Source organism: Castor canadensis, chromosome 11 (assembly GCF_047511655.1).
Source record: "Castor canadensis chromosome 11, mCasCan1.hap1v2, whole genome shotgun sequence".
Taxonomy (NCBI): Eukaryota; Metazoa; Chordata; class Mammalia; order Rodentia; family Castoridae; genus Castor; species Castor canadensis.
In genome coordinates, this window is record NC_133396.1 from 116475389 (window position 1) to 116501627 (window position 26239).

Genomic DNA, 26239 nt, shown 5'->3' on the forward strand with positions numbered 1-26239 from the left:
AACTGCACCTTTCCTTCTGTCCTACTTAACTGTTCAGATTCACACTAGATAAACTGTGAAACTGCAAAGTTAATTTGAATTTGAATAAGAAAAATAAATGAAATAACATGACAGCCCACTTGTGGAGACTACCTGACAGTTTACCTATTGAATCAATCTATAAAATAGCCATTTCTTATGATTCAAATATCTTTTACATATCAAAAGCTGAAAAGCTACCACTCTTTTCCTTACCTTTAAAATAATTTGTTTAACAAAAATCAATGGTCTTATGGACTAACTTTAAAATAAAAATCTTTTAAAAAGTAGATGTATGAATTTTATTAGAGAAAAAATAACACAATACAGAAATTAACCTTGACTCAGAATTTCACTTAGTTTTCCAATTATATAATGATGAAAAAGTTCATTGTCCATATTTTATGTAAATACTTAAGAACAACTATTCATTTTTTAACCAACATTTGCATTTCAAATATTAAGAATCTTCTGGAACCTACCACATAGAAAGAAGTCCTAGATTTAATAAAGCAAAAGTAAAAGAAAATTTTTGAGACACGGTCTCCCTCACAGCCCATGCTAGCCCAGAACAAATGATCCTCCTGTTAGTGTCCTAAATGCTGGGATTACAGATGTGCACCACCATACACAGGAAAATTAGAATATTTCCATTTCAATTTGAAAAACCCAAATTGATAACTCTCTTAAAGGTTTGTTGTGAAAATCGAGGAAGATACTGAGTACAAAGGGATTAGCACTGTGCTTATGCATCCAATATTCAATAGCAATTTTAATGTACTTGAACAGTAAAGTTTATCTGATTAAAACACTAATTTCCAGAGTGCTGTTATCAGAATTCATAAGATTATTTCTTCTATTACCTACATAATATTTAATGACTAAACTTTTTATTTAATATCTACTATGTTTCTAGTACTGTCCCTTTATTTCTTTTAAGTTGAATTTATAAAACTCAAGACAACGTTAATCAGTCTGTCCTTTGTACGTGATCTGGTACTAATAATAAAAATGTTAAATAATTGTTAAAACTACTGCAGGTAACTGGTCAACCCACTGTACACTTCACAGAAAATTATATTAATAAAATGGGTCAGCATCTAAACAACTTTATGTGGATTTTTAGAGATGGTAAAAGGATAGTAAGTAACTTGGCTAAGTAACTGCACCTATTCATTGTGCAGTTGAGATTCTGAGTCTTTTGAAGCTCGACCCGCACTCTTTTATCTATACCACACTGCCTCTGAGACTGAATGTAGGAACGGCATTTTAGATAATAACAGAATCTTTCTGTGACTGTTTCTTATTTGTAAAAATACTTGTAAAAATATAGGAAAGATAATATGTAAAAGTAGTATACACTTTAAGATTACCAGACTTTGGCACTATTCAAAGTCAAAGTGTCTTCTTGAAATTTATTACCCATAATTTCACTAATGAATATTTAGCCGGTTTAAAATGCATAACCCTTGCCTTCAAAAATGTTTGCATCCATACATTAACACTGTATCCAGAACTGTAACAGTAGAGAAACAGCCAATATTAATATGAAGATAAAAACGCTAATAATAATACTGTCATCAAGTGCCAAAATTAAATTGTTTTGTTTAAGGAAACAAGCACTTCTAAAAATAATAGTTTTCATTTTGTATTTTTTCGTGGTACTGGGGTTTGTATGCAGAGTCTCATGCTTGCTAGGCGAGCACTCTACCACTTGAGACACTCTGCCAGCCCAGAATAATAGTTTTTTAAAAAGTATTTGTAGGAAAGTTTATGAATTCAAAACAACTTTGGTTTCATATTTTGAAGAAGGAATAATGCTGAAAAGGGTACAGAAATCGACGTTCTATTTAAGGAAAGCATAATATTAACAGCTGATATTTATTGAGTGCTTATTTTAAAAGGTGTGGATTGCTAGAGAAGGCAGTGAATGTGTGCTCTTTCACCTATTAAGCCCTTCCTGAAGTCAACCAAAATAAACAAAAAGAAACAAAAATATAGAACTCTGTATTAATACAAAGGAACAGTAAAAACCCTCATAAACTCAAAAGAATAATTAGGAGAACGAAGACTATCTTCCAGATTCGATTCACTTTAAACCTTAAGTGCACAATATCTTCCTTAGTTACAAAGTCAGTACAAGATGTGGGCAAGTCTGATGTTGAACAAGTTTGATGGCCCTCAATCAAGAGGGACAAAGCCTGGAGATAACAAGAATACAGTACTAAAGAGAGAATTTGCAGCTGAATTAGTTTCCCTTTTTGTTGATCAGAATTTCTCAATGATTTTGAGACCTGATGGAAAAAGTGGGCTGGATAACAATGGGGAAAAATAAGGTGAGAGCTGCTGCATAAAGTCACCTGAGGAAACACTTTACACTCATCCTGCTTTACAAGTTCAATATCCACAGTGACAGGTGGTTGATCAGGAGTTGAGAGGATAGTGACAAGAGTGTAGCTCTTCATTCTCCTGTAAAAGTCCCATCCCTCACCAGATAGTTAGTTGAATGACTGAATGGGAAAACAAACCATTAATATCCAGCCTTGGAGATAATATATGAAAAAAAATTTAGAAGTTTGAAGCTGGATATAGTGGCACATGCTGACAATCCCAGCACTCAGGATGCTGAGGCAGGAGAATGGCGAGTTCAAAGACCACCTGGGCTACATAGAGAGTTCCAGGTCAACCCTGGGCTACATATGAAACCCTGACTCAAAAATAAATTAAAAAAAGAAAGTATTTAGAGACTCAATTAGAGATTTCAATATTGTATCAAATTACTCCATGAAAATACTTTGCTTTCCTATATGAATATGGATCACTAGGAAAATGAAATTAAAATGTATTGATAAACATTTAAAAATACCCACATAAGTGAAAATATTGTTTGACAAGAAGACTCAAATTATGAAAATATTCCTTTTCTGTCTACTACTCTACAAATTAATTTAAATCCATTAAAAGACCTAATTTGATATGTTTTTGGAACATGTCACAGTAGTTAAAAATTTAGAAGATGAAAACTAAGAGCAAAGAGCCACGGTATTTTCTGAAAACTAAAAGTACTTATAGCTATTTAAGCTATGTGATGCTAGGATTGCAAAAAAAGAGATAAATCAGATGCCATAGATAGTAAAGAAACAGACTTGAGAACATGTAGGGGTCTATTGTGTAATTAGAGGGCATGTCCCAGTAAGAGATAAATCAAGAGCTTACTAAAACACTTGTTAGCTATTTAAAATATAGTGAGTCAAGCTTCAGATTTACTCCCTTTCCCAAGTAGATTCAGAGGGGTTCAATGTTATTAAACATTACAGAAGAAAACATAAAATACCAAAAGATATATAACTATTATTAGAGTCATACAAAGAAATCATTAAAAAATTGTTAATTAATATAGCCACGTAAATAATTAAAAGGTCATTATCCTCAAAAATGTCTGTGAAATGTGTGCATGATGACATCAAAGGAAGAAAGATAACTATATCACAGATGACAAAGAGCTTGCTGCCCTCACATGAAAAGGACAGGAAAAAATAATATAATAATTAAGCAAATTGAGCAAATATAGGTAGACGAATCATTAAAGAGTACAAATGGCCAATAGATATTCAAGTCCCTAAGAATTAAAAAGCTAGATTAAAAATGAGAACTGTTCCCTCTATTAGACTGGCAACAATTAAGTAAAAAAAACCAAAAAGCCAAAATCCAGTTTGGACAAAGGTATGGGAGAAGGGAATCCTTCATATTGTTGGTAGGAGTAAAAATTGATATTTTCATTGTGGAAAATTATTTATCTTCTAAATTATAAAATATGTTTCGACTTTGACCCAAAATCTCACTTATAAAATTACACATAAAAATGCAACAGTATAAATGTAAATAATTTTATGCAGAAAAATGTCATACTAATTGTTCATTTATTTAGATAGGTCTTGCTTAAATACAAGTTATGGTACAAGCACCAATTATCTATCTATCCACCTTTCTATGTATCCATCTTTCTATCTATCTATCTATCATCCATCTATCTGTCTGCCTGACTGTCTATATATCTAGCAACATATATTATAGGTATTGAAATGTTAGACACAAACTTATATTTACTAACATAGAAAGGGTTTTTTGTCTTCCCTCACCACTCCTGTTCCCTTCCATGTGCATGGAATGTCCAACTGTTGTAAATGTAGTTTAATGTGGTTGGAGGAGCTCAGACCAAGCTCCTTAGAGGGTTAGAGTAAGAACCAGGCAGTTTGGCAGGGCCAGGGTCTATTGCTGGTGTATAGGAGGTGTCTGTCCAGTGCTGATTGACTAGGGAAGTTTGTCTATCTCCCATTGTCCAGTATTTGAAAGTCCATTTATCTGCACACATATACTACATACTATTTTATGAGTTTCATCAGTCATAAATGTATTATTTTGGTCTTTCCTCTGTTTTATTGTTTTGTCATATTTTTCACTTGGCCAGAACCTATGCAGGAAAGAGTGAGATTAATAGACTTCCTCAAACTTGTAACATGATTTAGTCAATAACTATTTCCTTGAGTTTCAACTGTGTCCTAAATACTGTGGTATTTAGTAATGTATGAGGAAGGACAGATATTCTGAAAATAATTCCAAGTTTTTTTCAAAGGGATAAATTCAGGGGGAAAATTTCAGAGAATTATGTAATACACGGTGTGGAGAGTAGAGTATGAGAAAGCCTATGAGAACTTGACATAAACATGGCTGTGCCAAATAATCTGCAGGCTGTTTCACACAGCCCCAGCTGCAGAAGGGATCAAGTGCAGTTACGCCCGATAAGCTGCAGGCTAAATCTGGCATGGCCCCAGCCACAGAAGGGGGCAAGGACAAAATGCAGCACAGCTGCTTTTCCTAAGATGTTTACATTCAGAGAATACAACCACAGGCCCTCCCTGAGAACTGTTGCTCCACCCCTTGTTTACCACTATATATAAAAGACTCGCTGAAGGAGGATGGTGTGGATTGGTTGACTGCTTGTGAGGGGTGGAAGCTACTGCTAGGGCTGCTGACTGCTGGCTGCAGGCTGCAGGGCTTCTTGCAAGGGGGGGTGCTGCTGTTATGTGTCTACGAGTCTAAGGACCGAGACTTTAGGAGTTATGTTAGAGATTAGAGGAAACATGGGACAGTGTGAGTCTAAGGACCAAGACTTTAAAGAATAGAAAAGAAGAAAGGCTTTAAAGAATAGAAAAGAAGAAAGGTTTTAAAGAATAGAGAAAAGAAGCAAAGTAAAAAAAGAGAAGTAAAAAAGAAGTAATGAGGCTGTTGTGTGTCTCCAGTCGTATGCCCACCACACCTGACCCCAATTTTCTGCATGTTTGTCTTCTATCTTTTGTCCTTTCTGCATCTGCAGTCGCCCCCAGTAGGACAGGAGCTTGAGTGGGTTGTGAGAACACAGTAGGAAGATTTAAGGGGTAAGTAGTGGGTTAGGAAAAATTTCTCTGAGAATGTAACATTTAAAAGGATACTTGAAGGATTAGAACCTATGGGCCCTATAACTTTGGGAAAGGATCTTTAAGTGGCTTGATGAATGGAGCCCACCAAATGTGTTCATGGTATGCATTACAGGTCACTGAAGTTATATGCAATTTTAAAAAGGGGGAAAAACAAAAACCAAAAGTGAACAAAAAATTTCTTTGAAGAAAAAAAGTGGAGATCTTTCTTTTACTTTTTAGGCACACTGTATAGGCTCTGGTAAGTTAAATTAGAATGGTCCCAGTTGATTTTTGCTAACAGGAAAGAGTATCAAATGCTACAAAGGTGAACTCAACATGAATCTGAAGAATTATTTGAACTGATGTCCTGGGCTCAACACAAAAGGTATATGGAAGAGGACAGATTTTGACAGAGCCTGTGTATGTGGAACACTCTGTGGGCCTATCTGGACTAAATCTCTCTTGGTCCTCTGGGCCCAGCCACTGTGACACGTTGTCAGCTACAGAAAAAATGGATGGCACATAGATTATGCAGTAAAAAAGTGCTAACCTCAGAGGCCAGGGTGAGAAACCAGCAAGGCACTGGCAATATTCCAGAACCTCAGAGGCACTCCCAAAGCAGGACAAAAATTCACAACACCTTGCAGCCAGTGATCACTGTCAGTGATCAAAGCAATGGGACTCGTAAACAGATTGGATTTGCCAGTTTCTTGTTACTGTATGATATCTAAAATCCTGAAAGCAAGAATAACTAAACAAGCGCTACAGTCCTTAGACAATTTAGAAGGAGTAAATTTATTGGAGAGAGATTTATTCTCTGAAGAGATAAAGCAGGTCATCCAAATACATGTACACAATGCACACAGCTCACAAAAACAAGCACTGAAGGTTATTCTTTAAAAATGATAGTCTCTGATACGATTTTGAAAGAGGTTTTAGGATCTTTTTTTACATAAAGAGAAACTACATGCAAAATAATACTTAGTTTCCTGTATGTTTCTGAATTTTTACAAATGAATGAGAAATAATAGTGTGGCAGGTACACAAATGTTTTCTAAACATATTTGTTTTTTTTTACTTTTAATTATCTACAGAATTGCTAACCTTAAATACTGCTATTTCAACAGCCATCAGTTTCTTTTTCCAAGGCCATTTCTTACTGATTTGCATAGCACTGAGAAGATGGTAGGACTGGAAAAGCACTCTCCTTTTTCTTTATCAGCAATCCAGTTTCTCTTCTGAGAGCCTGTCTAATTATATTCACTGGGAGAATAGGTTCTATCTTGGAATGAAAAAAGATGAGATGAGCAAAGGGGCTGGAAGAAGAAGAGGAGGATGCAAACCTGTTTCTTCCAATCCTAGGGCACTGTGGAAGGCTCAAGAGAGTGCAGGAAATTGGGTAGAGTTCATTGTCCTAGGCCTTGACATCTAAACTCCAGGCCAAGTCTTGGAAGCAGAGAAAAGTGTTTAGTGTATTGACAGGGATGCCCACACCAGATATCTTTCTACTTCCTACTAGGAGAATACCAATTGTACAAAGCAGCCTTAAGAGAGTAAGGAGTGGCTCCAGCACAGTAAAGAGGATCAAACAGCTGGGTCAAGTAGAGAGCGCTAAGCCTTCCTTGGCACTCATGTCATCTAGAATAACCAAAGAGTTAGAAGTATCCTTTAAGGTGTAAGATGAAAGTCTGGGGTTGTTCACAGTAATAACTATGGCAAAAATACAGATGATCTTGAGTCAGAGTCTGTAGAACAGCTATCCTTGCCCAAGGAGTCATGGATTGGCAGAGATAGAAAGAGATAAAACAGGGCCTAGTTAGCTAAGAAAAGCAGGGGACCTGAATTAAGCTCAGTGGTTACGTTAAACAAAGGATTTAGTAGCAGATGCCAGTAGAACTCCCAGGAACAAGACTGATCAACCACAAAGCACAGACATCTACCACTCTTTCCTAAATATAACCCCTAGGGTCACGAGGTAACATAAGCCCCCTAAATCCTCATAGAACATCTTGGAGAAGATCAGGAGGAACTCAAGGAATTAGGGAAAAGACCAATTTATTTTAACAGATTACTTGTAATTACTCTGTTAGGCCAAAGCAGACTGATACTAAGTTTCTTTTCTATTCTCATTTCAATGCTGGTAGGAGGGAATGGAGTTGAAGGAATCATCCAGCATAATAAAGCTAAAGAAATACAAAGATGTTATTTTCGCAGCACATCTGAATGTGACGCCTCAACTGTAAATAATGGCTAAACTCACTATCCATAGTATATTAGTTTATGAAGATGAATTTTACATATCTAGGTACATGTGTCTTTTTGTTTATTTTTTGAGACAGGGTCTCACCATATAGCTTAGGCTAGCCTCAAACTCACAATCCTCCTGCCTCAGGGTCCTGAGTGCCAGGATTATAGGTATGAGATATCACACCCAGTTTATATATCTCTTTATAGTAACATATATACACACTTATACAGACTCAGTGAATATATACCAAGGGTATTCTTTCATAATATAGAAGTTATAATGTCATATTTTTAAAATTATGTTTATGTGTGATATTAACCTTTTCTTATCATGGGTAAGGTGGCTGTAACAGCTACAGTCATTTTGTGTACATACTAGGTAAAAGAAAAAGAAACATGAAGAACTAGCGAATCTTATTGCTCAGAGCTACGTTATAGGGCCACCCTTAGTTGACAGAAATTTAGAAAACCTGTAATAACAAACATTAAGCTGCTGTGTGTTGGAATGGACATTGAACATCAAATCTACGGATTTTTCATAGTCCATGTCATTGCCAAGTCCACATTTGAATCAGTTACCTTTATTTTTTTTTACTTCTTGGTTTCCAATGTTCTATTCCATGTTGGGCTATATGAAACCGAAGCTGGACATAAGCATTTTATCTTTGCTAGCTACCACACTATGATCGTGTCAATAAGGGGTTTCTGAGGACTATTTCAAGATAGTATGGAGGAAAGTATCTCTTTCTGGATTCAATAGCCTGCTTTCTTGCTTCTATGATATGGTACTAGAACTAGGCAGGAGATTGAGTGGTTCCCAACATCTTGTGAGCTTTGCTGGCATCCCATAAGGCAAGTCCCTGCTAATGAGCTGTTGTCCATCAGCACTGGCATGGCAGTTTCCTGCTCATCAGGCCATCCATTGGCTGCTGAATCACTCTGGCCAGTGGTATCTCAGAGAACTCTGCAATCCAGCAGGCTACATTCATATCCTCTCCAATTGTTTCCATCTCAGCACTGATGAGAGACATTCCTCCAAACTCTTTCTTCCCTGAGCACTCTCCCTCAGCCCAGAGGTGGTAATGTCTTCCAATATTTATTACTGTTACATTCTCTAGAGCTTTCATTTATCCCTTTTAGACTATACTCATCTGTTATTAGTTGATAAGGCTTCACATTAAGTGTTCCAAGTTCAAATTAGTGATACGGTTTTTGTCCCCTAATAGCTTTCTTTCCTCGCACAAACTTCATATGGAGTGCTATCATTCCCTTTCCAAAGAAAATGGTGCTAACATTCCATCCATTATGGGAGTCAATTTAAAGTCATGTGTAGTCCTGGGCACCATTCTGGGTATCTCTTAATGATCTGTCAACTAAAATAAAATGCTAATTACCTGCCTATGATATACCCACACTGAATGGTGTGGAAGTAATGGAATAACCACAACAAAACATTCCATTAGGAAAAAATGGAAAGTGGAAAAGAAATAGCAGTTCTGATACAGCAAACATCAAATACTGTTACCTAAGAATAGCGAAGAGTCCCTGTGCTAGAGGTACATTCTGGAGTAGACAAACAGAATATTTCCATTACGGTATCTCCCATGACCACATATGGGTAGGCAATGGAGACTGCACTGCTCAACTAGCGAGGACCCCTTGGGTCGAGTTCCTTTCTCATAACTGCCTTAGGCCAGCTGCAACTGGCCAGGTTGAGGTTTCCTCAGCACTAAATACCCTCCATAGTACAGCAGGATTCTGGTTTCTTCATTTCTCATCAGTTCCATGATCAAGTAACTACAACCAAAGGCCTTGTCTAGACATAGTATTGAAGCCTGGAGTATGTGGTCTTAGGTACTAGCATTTAAACTCTGCTACTTACTTAGGTATTTTTAGCAGTCAGTTCTTATATCCACCTAAAACAATAGATGGAGATGGGTGCCAGTTCACAAATCTGCTAAGTATTTCTAACTTAGATTTTATCCTTTAACATTGTTTAAATTGACTGGTTTTCAGTCTGATTTTGTTTCCATTAACTTTTTCTGTCTTTCTTTTTTGCTTCTTCTTACTCACAGTGTTGTGTTTTCCCAAGACTTTTATCCATTTACTGTGTAGGATACTGCATTAGAAAAATTATTTTAGACTTAAGTATGACAACTTCCCTGACAGAGGCTTTTCCTATCTTTCTGTCAGGTTCCTGGGTCACTATTATCCTGTGACCACTTAAGTTCAAGACTTTAAGTAAACAATGAAACCCCTTTGCACAATTAATATACACTAATAAAAAGGAGGGAAAAAAAGACTTTAGGTTACCTGAACCCCTTCTTCCTCCCAAACAATTGGCATTTTGACTGTAAATTCCACCTTAAGCTAGATTATTTTCATTATTACTTTCAGGTTATGCTGAAAGAACAGGGAGAGGTTTATCAGTTTCTATCTCTGCTTCTATGACCCTATAAGGCTACCAAAAGCACAACTCTTTCTTCAATCAGTGGATATTCTTTCAGATAAGCAGGTGCCCTGAGGGCAAAAGCAGATTTGTACACTTATACCTGAGTTCTCATCTTCTAAATTTTGGCCAGCAAATTATTTACTATGTTGATCACTCTTGGTTGTTTACACATCATCAGAAGGGTTAGTCTGGATTCTTTTGCCATTATTGAGTAAAACATTACAAACCTTATCCTTATCTCAGGCTCATGTATTTGTGAAGGCCTAGAGTTTATCCCCAGCTAAACCCCTGTACTTCATAGCTACTGCTTATGACCACATTGTGTGGAGTATAGAAACAATTTGGCATTTTAATATTTTGGGGGGCTAAATTATAGGACTCTCATTAAACACCCACTGTATGTATACAGTGACCACCTCCCTTAGCAAAGCTGTTAATACCTTCTATCTCTGCTTCTAGATTGGCAACCTTTAATCATCTGTAACAGTAATTGATTGAAAGAGTCATGAAAGAACACACACCAATATTCTGAAAAGTACTTATTGTTTTAATTGATGTCAAAGTTTTAATTGGTAATCCCTGGTTCAAATAGTACAGCAGGATTAAAATTTTTTATATTATATAATAATGGTCTCCAATTTAGCACCGAACTATCTCTAACAGCCAAATTTCCCTTTCAAGTTCTGTTACTTTTAATAACCTAGTTTTGTTTGGCTATGTCCAAGTCATATTGTAACGGCTAACTACATAGAAGTCTACAAAAGTGAGATTTTTGCTTTCTAGCCTCAAAATCTGAGAAGGCAATTTATACAGAGGTGTTAAGTGAGCATAGTTAATTTTGGTATATGCCACAATTGAATAAATATGATGACTGTAACTTGTAATAATTCAAAGCATAAAGAAACAGTGTAGTTTTTCTTTCTCCTTTCCTTCCTTTCCTCTCTCCTTCCTCCCTCCCTCCCTCCCTCTTTTCTTCCTTCCTTCCTTCCCTCCCTTCCTTCCTTCATTGTTCCTTTCTTATTGTTGTGCTGGGATTTGCAGTCAGGGTCTCTTGCTTGCTAGGCAGGTGCTTTACTACTCACTTGAGCTACACCTCCAACGCTGGCAGTGTGTTTTTACTTGAAAAGAAAAAGGGAGGGGTGCTGTGCTCCCATCTCTATCTCCACTACTAGTCCAGTGCAGTGGACTAGTGAATGTTATTTATTGAATGTTATTTATGTTAAATAACCTAAATGTTATTTATGTTAAAAGCCTTGAATGTTATTTATGTTAAAAATAAGCATATACATTCCAAAAGAGGATTTGTGTGGATAGATGGGATAACACCTAAAACAACACACACATGACAGGTGCTAAGTAACCTCACTGCTGTGATTGCCCTTTACTTACTTAGCTGGTCATTGTCTGCAATGTCTAAATTTGCCCATCTGACTGCTTGTCTTGAAAGTATTATGACATTTCTGATTACAACATGACAACTTGTTCTTTCTTTCATCATTACTTACCAAGAACACATAGGTATCTTGTACCAACAGCCAGAAATTCTTAATGGGTATGTAATTAAAGTACTCCTCCTCTTTGTGTTTGCACCATTTCAGTAACTACACAGTTAAAATATTTGTCTGTACTGTGCCTGTGTCTAAAGAGGATATAGTATTATCAAGCATGGATCCAATGTCAATAGACTATATAAATAGATATAGATATAGGTATATTCAGTTCTTATCATTTGCATTTCTATATTTCCACTTAATAATAATAGGACATTAAAAGGAAGTTGACGAGTAATCCTGAAGAATCTATGTGACAGCAAAAGGAGGAAAATACAAACATTATCCTGTAAATTTTTACTCTAGATTGCTGCTTTGATTTTTAGGGTCTGAACATGTTACTAGTCTGAAGAGGCATGCTGATTTCCTTCATGTTTCTGTTTCTTTGTTAATTAAAGCACAATTGGAATGTGCTGCTTAGATAGCTTAATGTATTAAAAGACATGAGCTCCAGAGAAACTAGAACTCCTTAGTACTGTGTCTCCCTGATGCAGAAGTGATCTCAAATTTCTCTAGGTTTGTCATTAGCCTATTGCATTCATTGCCTCTGTGTGACCTTCTGCCTGAGTAAGGTTACCTAAAGACTGTGCTAAGTGTATTGAGGCCCCAAATAACCATTTAAGGATGAGGGATTAGGTTCAAAACTTTTGAACTGAGTTTCTTAAAAGCTAGACATATTCATAAACATCAGTCTTGTGAGGGTCTTTTTTTGCTTTATCCTTCAAAACAAATGCAAATTAGCATATTACAGAGACAGCATTCAACACAAATATTTATATAAATATTTTGAAGCAGTAAGATGTTAGCTGTTAGTTGTGGATTGTGACTATCATCACTGGGAACAAGCAGCACGGAGAGGGGAAAATAAATAGAAACTGAATTGTAAAATCTAAGAGAATTTCTCATAGTACAACTGGAAATTGTTCACGTGAAAATAACAATAGGCATATAACACAAAGTCATTTTTTATATGCCATGCTAAGCATATGGATGTAAGGATTTCACACAGTCAAGGAAACCAAGCACACAGGCCAGCTCAAGCCTTCATGAGAGAGCTGCCTAGGGATCTTGAAAGCACTGGAGGTTGATCTCATAAATGTGACATTTCATCAGCACTACACAAATCATGAAAAGCTGATAATGCATTTTAATAGACCTACCCTATTAGCATTTTGGCAGGCATGTCAATGAATCCAAGAACTCTTCAATATAATATTAAAATTGGAATACTGTTCATATTAATGAAAAATTCACTAGTCATTCTCCAAAACTTTGAAAGACAAATTCAGTGATTTGTGGAGGGACTGTCATCTCTGAACCTTCCCTATCTATGAGAATGCAAAACAACCTTGTGCTCTAAAAGTACATAATGTATTTCAATAATACTTTTTAATATTGCAAAGAGTTTTTCAAAATTTCATGATAGTTCACCTAGAGTACTTTTAACTTTAAGGATTTTAAACACATATTTATAATAGTATGTGTATGTATGCCTATAAATTCTTGATTTACTTTTATTACAAAATTCATCTTAATCATGATATATGATAATTTTATATTGCATACTTTACTACAAATTCCTTATGACATAGATTAGGCTTATGTATATTTTTCTTATACTTTCATAAAATGCAAAGTGCTTTGAGTGTCATGATAAGAAACACAGATTTGTGTATCTTTTTAAGATACATTTATCACCATGTTGAGCGTAGCATCTCAGATGCAAAGGGATATTGGAAACATAGTTTCTCACTGATGAGGAGTCCTCTCTACTCACACCGTGACGCTTTGGATGAGTCCTTCTGTCGGGGTATTTTGTACCTCATAAGTCAGCCTATTTATTGAATAGTTCTAAATGCTAGAAACTTTTTTTTTATATTGAACACAAATCTACTCTTTTGACCTCACTTTTTCCCTTTTCAGAAACGATGGTTTTTGGAGGTGTGGCTCAAGTGACAGAGCACTTGCTCAGGAAGCGTGAGGCCCAGAGTTCAAACCCCAGTACTGCCAAAAGAAGAAATGATGGTTTTTAAAAAATTTGAAGAAAGGTATCATGCCTTCCTTCAGTCTTCTATTTTGCAATACAGCCAAGTTTTCATGATTCCCAAACCCCTTGAAATTCCTGGCCGTTTCTGGGGAATGCAAATAATTTTGGTCAACATTCATCGTAATAATGACATCCACATTTTAACATTATGCACCAAACATGTTCCAACTGAGGAGTTTTCATTTTATGAGATACTTCAGTCATTTCATTCACTTTGTATACATGAAAATAGTGTAGTATACTAGAAAAAGCACTGTTCTTGATGTGATAAGGTAGAATTCCACCTCAGTCTGTGACAATTTAGCAATTTAACCTTGGGTTGCACAAGTACAGTGAATGCACACTTTAAAAAAAAGGAAAAGAGACACACATAAAGACAGAATTCAGCCTTCCATCTCTTCAGTGAGGGATCAAAGTTGTACTCTTTGAAGAAACTGAGAAAAGACACAGCACTCAGAGTACAGGAACCTGGGCGGTATGAAGAACAAGGCTCTCTTCTCACGCTTCAGTTAAATGTAACCACAGCATTGTTTTTTCCCAATAGAAAATTATAAATTTCTTTGACAAAACTAATTAGGCCTAAAAGAAAGACCTCAATATACTGGCATCAGCGCATCCTCTAGTGAAGAGGGTTAGCTCTCTGTTCAATTACTTCAACAGCAAGTAAAGCATACCAGTCAACAAAACCTGCTTCTGTGTGTGCACATTCAAATTACCATTTCACATTCTCATGCTTATATAGAAACAAATAGTTAAAGATTACTAGTTGTGTGACATAAACGGGAATATGAAAACAAGCATTTTTTTTAATTTCTGGAGGAAATTGATAGCACGGGACTTGGAATAAAACTTAACTTCTCAAATTATTATCTATACTTTCTAATTATATTCCACTTGCCAAACCCACATTGGAGTTATTACTACTTTGTTTCTCTCCTTTGGTACCAAACACCTTTTGCAATAGCTGCATCCCTCTACAAGTGGCTAGAGGTATGGGAGTGGACTTCTCCTTTGCTCTCACTGTATTCTATTAATGATATTTCTTCCTTGTAACTCTTTACTTGTGGCAGTTATGAGAACTCCCATCATTGCTAGTCTTTCAGTGCCAAAACATCCTTTGCTGAGTCCTTAGTCCTGCCCACATCTCTACAATTCATCCTTTCATTTCACTCTACTTGAGATACCTCAGATTCCTCAGGTGGATTCTACTTTATGCCAAGACCTTAATTGCTCTAGTAACGTGAAATATTTTACTAATAAGAACAGTATGCTATGAAAAAAGAAATGTTTAAAATACTAGAAAAAATTGATTAAAGTTAAAAATTATTACTAAAATTAAAAAGTCAGTAGAGAGTAAAAAGGAAATCTCTCACAAAAACATAATGGAAGAAAAAGGCCCAGGGTAGAGGAGGAAACAGAAAAAAATCTAACAGAATTAGCTTTTTATTTCTGAAAATTAAAAATTCAACTAATAAAAACCACATGAGGCATTAGAAAAAGCCAGGAATGGTGATGCACAACTGTCATCCCAGCACCCAGGAGGCTGGGATAGGTGGATGGAGAGTTAAAAGCTAGGGTAGGCTATGTAGTGAGACCCTTATAACAGAAATAAGAAGATATTGCAGAATGAAGGGCTCTCAGAAAACTGAATGTAAAATACTCATAAAATCTATAATTCTGAGAAATCCTAAAACCTCAGGGGAAAAGGTCATAAAAACATTCTGTAGCACATATGACATCCATGTGGCTGCATCAGGCTGCAGGAGAAGATGGAGGTCTCCACGGGAGTTGAAGTTCCTTGTAATTTTTGCTTGTTGGAAGAACTTGAAGAAAGACAAAAAGGAGTAGGTGATGGTATGGTTAACTGGTGCCTTGAAGATGAAGAAGATATGACACTTATAAGGTGGACAGACATGATTATTGGGCCAGTAAGAACAAATTATAAAAACAGAATAGATAGCCTGAAAGTAGGGGGAACTAAATATCCAGAAGCTCCCCCATCAGTTAATTTGTAATAAAAAATAATATGAATGGAATTAATAATTAATATTATTAATAATTATTAATAATTAATAATTCTACTGGAATGGAACAAGTGCATCTATTGGAACAGGCATGACTGAGCATGGTTGTCTTGTTAAAGCAAATAAATCAAAAGGATATGCTGTTCCTGACCCATACAGGGTCTCCATATGTAGCCCGGCTGACCTCAAACTTGTCATCCTCCTGCCTTTGCCTGCTGAGTGCTGAGATTACAGGTGGATGCAAGGAACATACCAGTGTTAGCAAAATGACAAACTTCATATAACATTAAGGTTGTACTTCAAGAGCTAAGACCTGTAATGATGTCCAAAGAAAATATCAAGGTTCCACAGCCACCAGAAGAACAAACATACAGTTAATTTTAGTGGATCTCAAATTTGTCTTAAATCAACAACCTTCTACTCATAATCATGCCATGATTTAATATCACAATGCAAGACACCCACCCACACATTAAGTAAGATAATTCCAGCTGGTAAACATGACCTGGAAATATGTAAGAATATATTTAGTTTATGCATACCCATTATGTTTTCAGATAACAGGAGGAAAAATGCAGTAGAATTTTCCTTTCTCTTGTTAAGGCACTGTCATTTAAATGTGAACTGGAGTACTAGGAACAGAATTCAGGTTTACAAGTTGAAAGCATGGCAACAAGTGTCAGAAACGTGTGCTTCTGAAACATAAGAAGAAAAAACGGACATGACATGCTTTAACCAGCTTACTTAGTGAAAGAGCTGCAGCTGAAATTGGTTAAAGTAGCAGTCACAATAAATCTTGTGTTAATTAACAAATTGTGTACATTTTTAAAGCAGTGTGGGTGCTGACTACAATAGTATCAACAGTATGTTCAGAATTGTTTTCATACTTGTATTTATAATAAAAAGATGTTGGGGGATTGATGAATTTCTGTTAAAAGACTTTCCTTGTGTTACATGTAACAGACATGATAAATTTTTGTTTACAGTCTTTGTTTAATAAGCCATGCATTTAAGTCAACAACAGCAACAACAAAAAAATCCTGTAATGATCATAAAAGCAAACCCCATGATCTACCAACATTTCATACTAAGCTCACATCTCCCTTGGGTCACTTACAGCCAGTGATTGATAATGATGGGGGAACTAAGGCAGACCATTCTGGCAAGATAGGAGACTCTTTCACAGGGTGTCTTTTGCTTTAGCACAACCCATCAGCCTGGTTGTAACTTTCTTGTAAACACACTGCTATTCCAGTCTCTTCCCAATCTTGCTTCGTTCCATCTTTCTTTATGTACGTATCAGATTTGAATTGTGGAATGAAGGTTTTTCTCACACTTTCCTGTTTTTAAGGATTAGTTTTCTATTTTCTCTACCTTTTCCCTGATAATAATAGTCACTACTTGTTCAGTATCAACTATATGCTCAGTGTTTCATAGTGCATGTTTCACAAAAATGCAAAGTAGAAACTGCTGCTTGAATATACGATGATGCAATCTAATTTCTGGGTGAGCGGGCATCTAGTGTAAGGTCACCTAGGTAGAAAGTGAGGGAATCGTGATTCTAAATCACATGCATCTGGATCCAACATTCACATTCCTAATTCCTCCTGTCTTAAATTTGTCAGCTTAAAGCTTTCATGATGTACTCCAGAGAAATGTATGTTTTCTAAGAAACTTTGTACCTGAATTTTCATAGCAGCATTATTCACAATAGCCCCAAACAGAAACAAATCAAATGTCCATCAACAGAATAGTGAATAAAACTTTTATGTTTTCTCCATACAATGGAATATTATTTGCAATAAAAGGAATGAAATACTGATATATGCTATAGCTTGGATTAACCCTTAGCACATCATGCTAAGTGAAAGAAGGAAGTCATGATAGACTCTGTACTGCAAGATTCGATTCATATAAAATGTCTAGAATGGGCAAGTCTGTAGGGACAGAAAGATTAGTGGTTCCCTAGGACTGAGGAGAGAAGAATGGGAATGACTGGTAAAGGGAATAGTTTGTATTCAGGATAATGAAAATGTTTTAAATTGAATATAGTGTGGGTTGCATAACTTTGACATACTTTAAACCATAAAATAGTACACTGAAAATGGGTGTGTTGTATGGTATGTGAAGGTTATTTCAGTACAATAAAAACAAAACAAACAAATCTATCCTTACAAAACTTTCCTAGGACATGAAAAGACAGGCAAAGTCTAATGTCCATAAAAGTCTTTCTAGCCAAATCATACCACACAAATATGCTGAGAAACTAATTTATTTTGATGAATGATAAATTTACATTCAAAACAGAGCTACTGTTATAAGACAGCAACAAACAACAGCTACATTCAGGCATTGAGGGAATACATTATCTTTATCTTAAATGTATGTCAAAAGATAAAATAATAAGTCATTTTTCTGCACTCCAAGCTAATAATGTTTTATTAATGCTACCAATCTGTAACTCTGCAGCTAATTTTTAATTTCATTATATAATTTTCTTATTCATAACCTGTGGCAGTTTTTGAATATCAGGCTACAGGTTACAAAGGAACATGTCTACCAAGTGCAAACTCAGCCTTAAATTAATCAATCTCATTTATCTTTGTAATACTTCCACTCTTGGTTAGAAAAATATATTCTTACAAATGTTTCACACAATTTTTTTTTTACTATTAACTATAGAATATATAAACTGTTCTATTAAAAGAGTAGATAAACTAAAGTTAAATCCAATGTTATTTGGAATCCTACACAATTCAAAATCATATTCTGAAGTAAAATAATTTACTAAGGTTGTTTTCTCTAAATGATTTTATCCTGCCCCAAAGACAGAGGGCTGGATTAAATGCTTCAGATACTCTGATATCCAGACATTGTAAATTTAAATGCTTGCTAGTATAAGAAATTAGGATAAATCATAATTGCTTTCAGATAATAAGGTTTAAAATATAATAGTGAAAAATATGACATAAAATATTGCCATAAATAAATGTAAAGTAACTCATCCTTGGCAAAATGCTGAAAATCAACAGCTTTATTGAAATACTGTATGTAAGTCAGTGTGTATAGAAATCACTCTCCAAGTTGGCTTCCCCATTCTGGAATTCACTCCTTTGTGTAACTCCCTCCCTTTGGGTATGTGATGGGCCAGCTCCCTCCCTTTGGGTATGGTGATGGGCCAGTTTCTTGCTTCAAATGAATACAGCAAAGGTGATGGAATGTTATTCGTTGGTATTAGTTTAATATTTGTGGCTTCCATCTTTGATGCTCTTTTCTCTCCTCTTGCTTATTTGCTCAAAGAAGCCCATTCAGATGTTGTACACTGCTTTTTTTTTTTTTGGAAAGGCCCACGTAACAATAAACTGAGGGACACCATTGACTAACAACCAGAGGAAATGTTCCTCATAAATGAGGTTGGAAATGGGTCTTCTCCTCAACCAAGCATTCACATGAGACAGCACCCCTCCTGAAAGCTTGACTGCAGCCTCCTGAGATACTTTGAATTTTCTCCTGAGTGAGAAAACTCTGAGATGTTTACTGTCTTATACTGCTTTGGATATAATTTGTACATAGTAGAGGGTAACTAGACTGAGTCCTGAGCCCAGTGATTTGAATTTAAAAACAGCATGAAAAAGCAATCTAAACACATGTTGTATTTATCTCAGCAAAATGAATAACCATAGAAGATGCTTTAAAACTTACTTTAAATGTAACTATTATGACAAATACAGTTGAACATGTGTTAAAAAACAAATGTAATCCTATCACTGCTCTCTTTAAGAGGGAGTCCATTCCAATGTTCTTACAGTAGCAGTTAGACACTTACTACAGCCTGAGCGCCCTGCTATTCATGACCCCAGTCACACAGTCTGTGTTCACCCTAGCCAGGCCTTCCCTCATGTTTCATGCACCAATCCCAGTGAAGCTTCACATGTTGATGGCCTAGTTTCTGCACAACTTTCAGGGCTCCACTTCACTGCCTTGAGAGAGATATCCCTAAGACCTTAACCCCCACTACCGCCTGAACTACATCCTGCGATTCATTTTTGTCTGTTGCTCCTCCTTTGGACATTCTCTCCCCTGAGCACTACCATTGCATTTATAACATTACTTAGGTAACAGACTGCAAAATAAAATGTGATTCACTTTAAAAAGTAACTATATGGTTCCAATTTGAAATAGTAAAATTATCTCTACCTTTTTGTCCCTTAATGCCCATAATATAACAAAGGCAAAAGGAAATAGACATATTGAGGTCACCTTATATGAAATGCTTGAGATGTGAAGTGTTTCAGTTTTTAAAATACTTGCATATACTTTACCAGTTGAGCATTGGTAATATAAAATGCAAAATGTGAAATGCTCCAGCATCTGAAACTTTTTAGACATAACTTTAGATTTTAAGTTAGGGATTCTAAACCTGTTTAAAAGACTGTACCATCAGGAAGCAATACGTATGAAGAAGGGCCAAGAAAAGTAGTGAAAATTCAACTAGGATCAGAAAGGTTATGGAGACAAAACAACTAATGATACAGATTTCAGAGAAAGTCAAGTGCAGATTTCCTAAAAGTAGATGGCATGCCGTCCTTGCTCAGAAGAACAAGATTGTAAAGGAAACAGCATTAAATACTAAAATACGAAAAGCTGTTAGAACAAGGTTTACAAAATCATCAGGAAACTCATATAAGAATAAGTGTTGTACAACCAACAGCAAATGTTGGTGAGGATATGAGGAAAATGAACCCTCATAAACTGCTGGTGGGAATGTAAATTAGTACAACTATGGAAAACAGTATGAAGGCTCCTCAAAAAACTAAAAATAGAACTGCCATACGATTCAGATTGCTGAATCCACTCCTAGGGATAAACCTGAAGGAATGTAAGTCAAGTTATAACAAAGGCACCTGCACACCCATGTTTATTGCAGCGCTATTCACAATAGCCAAGTTATGGAAATAGCCAAGATGCCCCACTACAGATGAATGGATTAAGAAAATGTGGTATCTATACACAATGGAATTTTATTTAGCCACAAAGAAGAATGAAATTTTGTTGTTTGCAGGCAAATGGATGGAACTTGAGAAAATTATGTTAAGCGAAGTTAGCCAGGCTCAGAAGGCCAAAAGCTGTATGTTTTCTCTCTTATGTGGAATATAGACCTAATACAAATACAAGCAAAACTATGAAAGACAGGTCACACTAAGGAGAGGTCACATACAAGAGGGGGATGGTAAAGAAAGGAAGTTAAGCAGTTGACTCTGTACAAAAACCTGTTGAAACTACTATAAGAAGGAGACTAAAAAATAGAGATGAACCAGTTCAGATTATAATACATATATACATGGAAATGTCACAAGGAAACTCAGTTAGCTATCTTAAACAAGCAAAAATGTCATTTTCTTTTTTTTACAAAATCAGAGAACAAGAGGGTCGAACAAGTCCTGGCAGAGGTGGGGGGATGGGAGGGTTAGTACCAGTGGGAGGGAGGAGGGGAAAGGGTATAAGAAGGTACATATGGTGCAAATACTGTGTACACATGTATGTAAATTGAAAAATACCTATTGAAATTGTTCCAGGAATAGGAGGTGGGGACATAAAGGAGAATGGTGGAGGGGGTAAATGATATATTTGATCTATTGTAAGAACTTTTGTAAATGCCACAATGTATTCCCACCCAGCACAACAATACAAAAGAAAAATCACGCAATACATGGAGTTGCAAAGTGGTATAAAGTGCATACAATTACATGGATGATCTCTCCTTCCTGAACAAGTTTATTGAAAGGTCTGTCTAAGAAAGAAAGTCAAATATTAAAGTTATCAGTGCATTTAAATACATAGCAATAATTACTAAAAGAAAATAATAATAATAAAATCAAATAAAGTATGGGTATAAGAGAAAATATGTATCAAATAGAAATATATTAACTTTCTCAGGTGAAAAAAATTGATCTGTCTAACACACATTTTTAAGAAAACAAGATATAGTTAAGGTATTTATCAGAGCTAAAAACAGAGTTAAACTTTCTAAATTAGATTTAAAACATATTTCCAGGCATTGTAATTCCAGCACTCAGGAATCTGAGGCAGAAAGGTTATGAGTTCAGGACCTTGTGTCAGAAACAAAAATAACAAACAAAATATGCATAGGCTGCACTCTGAAAGCCTGAACATGAAAATCTAGCACAAAAGGGACAGAATTAAGAGAACATGCATGTACCGCATCAATAAGAATAAGTGAAAATAACTTACTTTTAAAGTCAATCAATTCCTGCCTAGATTTAATCAATCTAATCAATTAATCCTAGATTTAATTTAATTCCTATTAAAATTCCAACCAAGTATTTTGTGGACATACACAGCTTATTCTAAATTTGACCTGAAAGTCAAAAGCCTAAGAAACAGTTAAAAAAAAAAAACCTTGAAAAAGAAAAATAAGGTAGGAAGAATCACTGCTGGCAATATTAGGCTTACACAGCTATTGTAGTTAGGGTGGGACTGGCAGTAGATTAGGTACATAGATAAACTGACAGAGACCTGTGTTCGTTAGCTTTTACATGACTGTGACAGAATAACTCACAGAAACAACTTAAAGGAGGAAAGCTTCGTTTAGCCCATGGTTCCAAGGTTTCAGTCCATCACACGGAAAGAGTATGGTGGAACAGCTCACTTCACCATAGACAGGAAGCAAAGAAAGGAAGTGGTCAGGGTACAGGAAGTGGTCAGGGTGAGATACAACCCCCAGAGAAACACTCGTAGTGACAAACTTCCTCCAGTCAGGCCCCACCAACTTTGACCACCTCCCAATAATGTCATCTCATCAGGAACCCACCAAGGGATGAATCCACTGAGTAGGTCAGAGCCCTCAGGGTCGAATCATTTTCCAAAATCCCATCAGCTGGCAACCAAGCCCCTACTATATGAACCTGTGGGATACATTTCATATTCAAACCATAATAAGCTCAGAAATATATTTTTTGACAGAGGTGCAAAAGAAATTCAATGAAAGACAGTCTTTTCAAAAAAAAATGAACATAGAATGGGTCACAAACAAATTTAAAATGAAAGACAAGTAAAATTGTTAGGGAAAAAAACAACAAAAAAGAAGAAAATCTTTAGGATGCAGGATGCAGGACCAAACAAAGAGATCTTTAGGTTTGAATCCAAAAGGAAGACCTCTAGAAGGAAATTATCATAAAATGAATGTCACTAAAATTAAAAACTTCTGCTTTGTGAAAAGACCATATTAAAAGAATTGAAAAGACAAGTTTCATATTGTGAGACAATATTTTCAAACCTCATATACAACAAAGGACGTGTATCCAAAACGAACCTTCAAAACTCAACAGTGAAAATATAAATAATGCAATTAGAGGATGGACAAAATATATGAACAAGCATTTCCCAAAAGATAATGCACAAATGTCAAATAAACACACAAAAAGACATTCCACTTCATTAGCCATTAGGGAAATGAAAATGAAAACAATAAGGATATGTCAGTCCATACCCATCAGAATGTCTAAAATCTCTTTAATGACAACAGAAAACACTGATGATAAGAATGCAGATAAGAATGAGAAATGTTTGAGGAAATCCTCATAAAATTATATATGCAATCATCACAGGACCCAGAAATTTTATCTCAAATATTTATTCCAAAGAAATAGAAATCTGTGTTCACATAATCTGTGCACAAATGTTCATAGTAGTTTTATTCGTAACAGCCATAAACTGAAAACAATTCAGATGCTCTTCAATGGAGAATGGTTAAGCAAACATCCAGTCCATGTAATAGTACTCAGCAATCAAAAGAAAATATCAATATATGCAATAACAAGCAAATCTCTAGAGAATTATGCTGAGTGAAGGAAGTCAATCACAAAAGACTACATCACAGTAAAATTCCATTTAGTTAATATTCTTGAAATAACAAAATTATAGCAATGGAGATCCAATTAGTGATTGCCACAAGTCGGTGATGGTAGGAGAGGAAGTGGTAGAACAAGTGTGAGTGGTTGCAAAATAACAGAAGAGGTATCTGTGGAGCTAGAACTGTTCTGATTATTAACTGTGATGGTGGATACTTGAACCTGCACAGCATAAAACTAAATAGACCTAATTATACATACATACTACACACAAATAGTACACATAAAGTATAAAGGTCAATATCCTGGCTGTGATAGTGTGCAACAGTTTTTCAATATGCTACTCTTGATGGAAATGCAGGATTTCTCTGAATGATTTCTTAACATATTAATCTATAATTATCTCAGAGTAAAAGGTTGAGCTGGGGTGTGGCCCAAGTGCTAGAGCACCTGCCTAGAAAGCACAGGTCCCTGAGTTCACATCCCAGTACCACCAAACTAATAATAAGAATCATCATCATCGTCTCAGAAATGAGACTGAGATGTAAGGAGGAATGATACAAAGAAAGAGGAATGGAAAAGAGAAATAGTCAACAGATAAATCTGCAGAAACATTTTTCATGTAAAATAAGAATAACAACGTTTAATTCATGGAGCTAAAAAATAAGACGGAACTAAAATATTATACTATAAGGGAATGAAAATTAAAACACTCCCCAGTCCCTTCCAATAATGTTTGCATTATTTGAGAAAGCAATATTGATTAACTTTAGAGATTGTTAAAGATAAAACTTCAAAACTAATCATAAAAGGAATGAAAGTAGAGGTTTATTTCCTAAATCTATGGAGTGGAAAGAGATTGAATAAAAAAGAAATCAATACAAAAGATGGGAAAGGAGAAAAACCATAGAAGTAAAGGACTGTAAAAGAGCAACAAATAAAAATGAGTAAGAAAGATTATAAGATAAAAGTAGGTTTGGCTCACAGCACTATGAAAAAATCTACCATGAAAGCTGATATGAAAACAGACAGATACCAATTTTCAACATAAATGAATTCAACTTTCTGATTGATAGATAGTGATCAGTAAGCTGGAATATAAAGAGATATCTAAAATATAAGAATATGAAAAAATGTAAACTGAAAGGATGTAAAATGATATATCAGCCAACAGTTTTTTAAAAGAATGTTAGTGTGGCTAGTATCAGATTAAATAAAAAACAAAGTATCATTATGGAAAATAAATACAAAGAATTTGATTATTTAGGAAGATTAGCCAGGTGCCAGTGGCTCACACCTGTAATCCTAGCTACTTGGGAAGCTGAGATGGGAGGATCGCTGTTAGAAGGCAACCTGAACAAATAGTTATAAAGACCTCCCATCTCCAAAATAACCAGAGCAAAATGGACTGGAGGTGTGGCTCAAGCATAGAGCACCTGTTTTGCAAACTTGAAGCCCTGAATTCAAACCCCAGTCCTAACAGAAAAAAAAAGGTCATTAAATAAAACCTTTAATATTTTAGGAACCCAATAAAAACAAGAGAGACAATATTTAAAGCAAACATTCATGGAGTTAACGAGATAAATTTGCAATTCTGACCAAAATAGTGAGTGATTTCAGGATAGCTCTCATAATTATTATATAAGATAACTGGCACATGTAATAAGCTTACATTATTAATATAATTCAAAATGTGGTAGCTGAAAATTAAAAATATTTATTAAATTTAGGAAACTTTCTGAGAAACTGTCTCTGAATACATTTCAGGAGTTACTGTTCTTTTTGGTACAGTATTATAAGCTTTCCTTTTAAAATGAGTTATTTTTTATAAAAGAACAAAAACAAGGTTCCTGGAAATCAATTTAACACATGATAAACAAGCTTTGAAACCTTAGTCAAAGACATTGAAGACTTAAATGAGGGTAAAATGAGAAATGTGCTGAATCACAAACTAAACACAGTACAAATGTCATTTGTCCCCAAACTGATTAATATGTTTGGTAAAATTTCAGTCAAATTCCTTACAAAAGTTTTTGAAGAACATGACTAGCTGATATTACATTATTTGTATGGGAGAACAAAGACCTCAGGAAAACCCAGATATCTAGAAGTATATTTACTGTAGCTCTATTTTTTGTGATAGTGAAATGTAAAAAATAATTTAAAAGTTGCTAGAGAGTTGACTGCAGAAGTTACAATTTATTCATATAATAGAATTCGAGATTGACATATTAAAAAATAGAAGGAAGTTCCTAAAGTATAGAATAATATTCAAACTTTTATTTATCAGTAAAAAGAATCAAGTTCAAGAACAGTCTGCATGATGTAATTTTGTTTTCTAAAACTGAAAGACATTTTTATATATGCTTATAAATAAATAGCTGTGCATGAAAGTCTTTGGGCACTCAGATAAGGAGTGTCCTAACTCTACTGACCATAGAGTGAATGAGAGTGATGCTCAGAGGCAGAGAAGGGTCACGGACCAAATATGTATAAAGTTTAAAGAAAACTTCATATGAATAAATCGTGGACTATGTATCAAAGAAAAGAGAAAAATCAGAAACAAGAAGTACA

The 26239-nt window shown here is 35.3% G+C and overlaps 1 protein-coding gene and 1 pseudogene across 1 annotated transcript in view; one reads left to right on the top strand and one right to left on the bottom strand.

Moving 5' to 3' along the window:
- The window catches only part of Spata17 (spermatogenesis associated 17), a 203674-nt gene that overhangs the window by 130843 nt on the left and 46592 nt on the right, over window positions 1–26239 (bottom strand). The window lies entirely within an intron of this gene.
- On the top strand, window positions 15540–16172 carry LOC109699841 (ubiquitin-conjugating enzyme E2 variant 2-like; annotated as a pseudogene).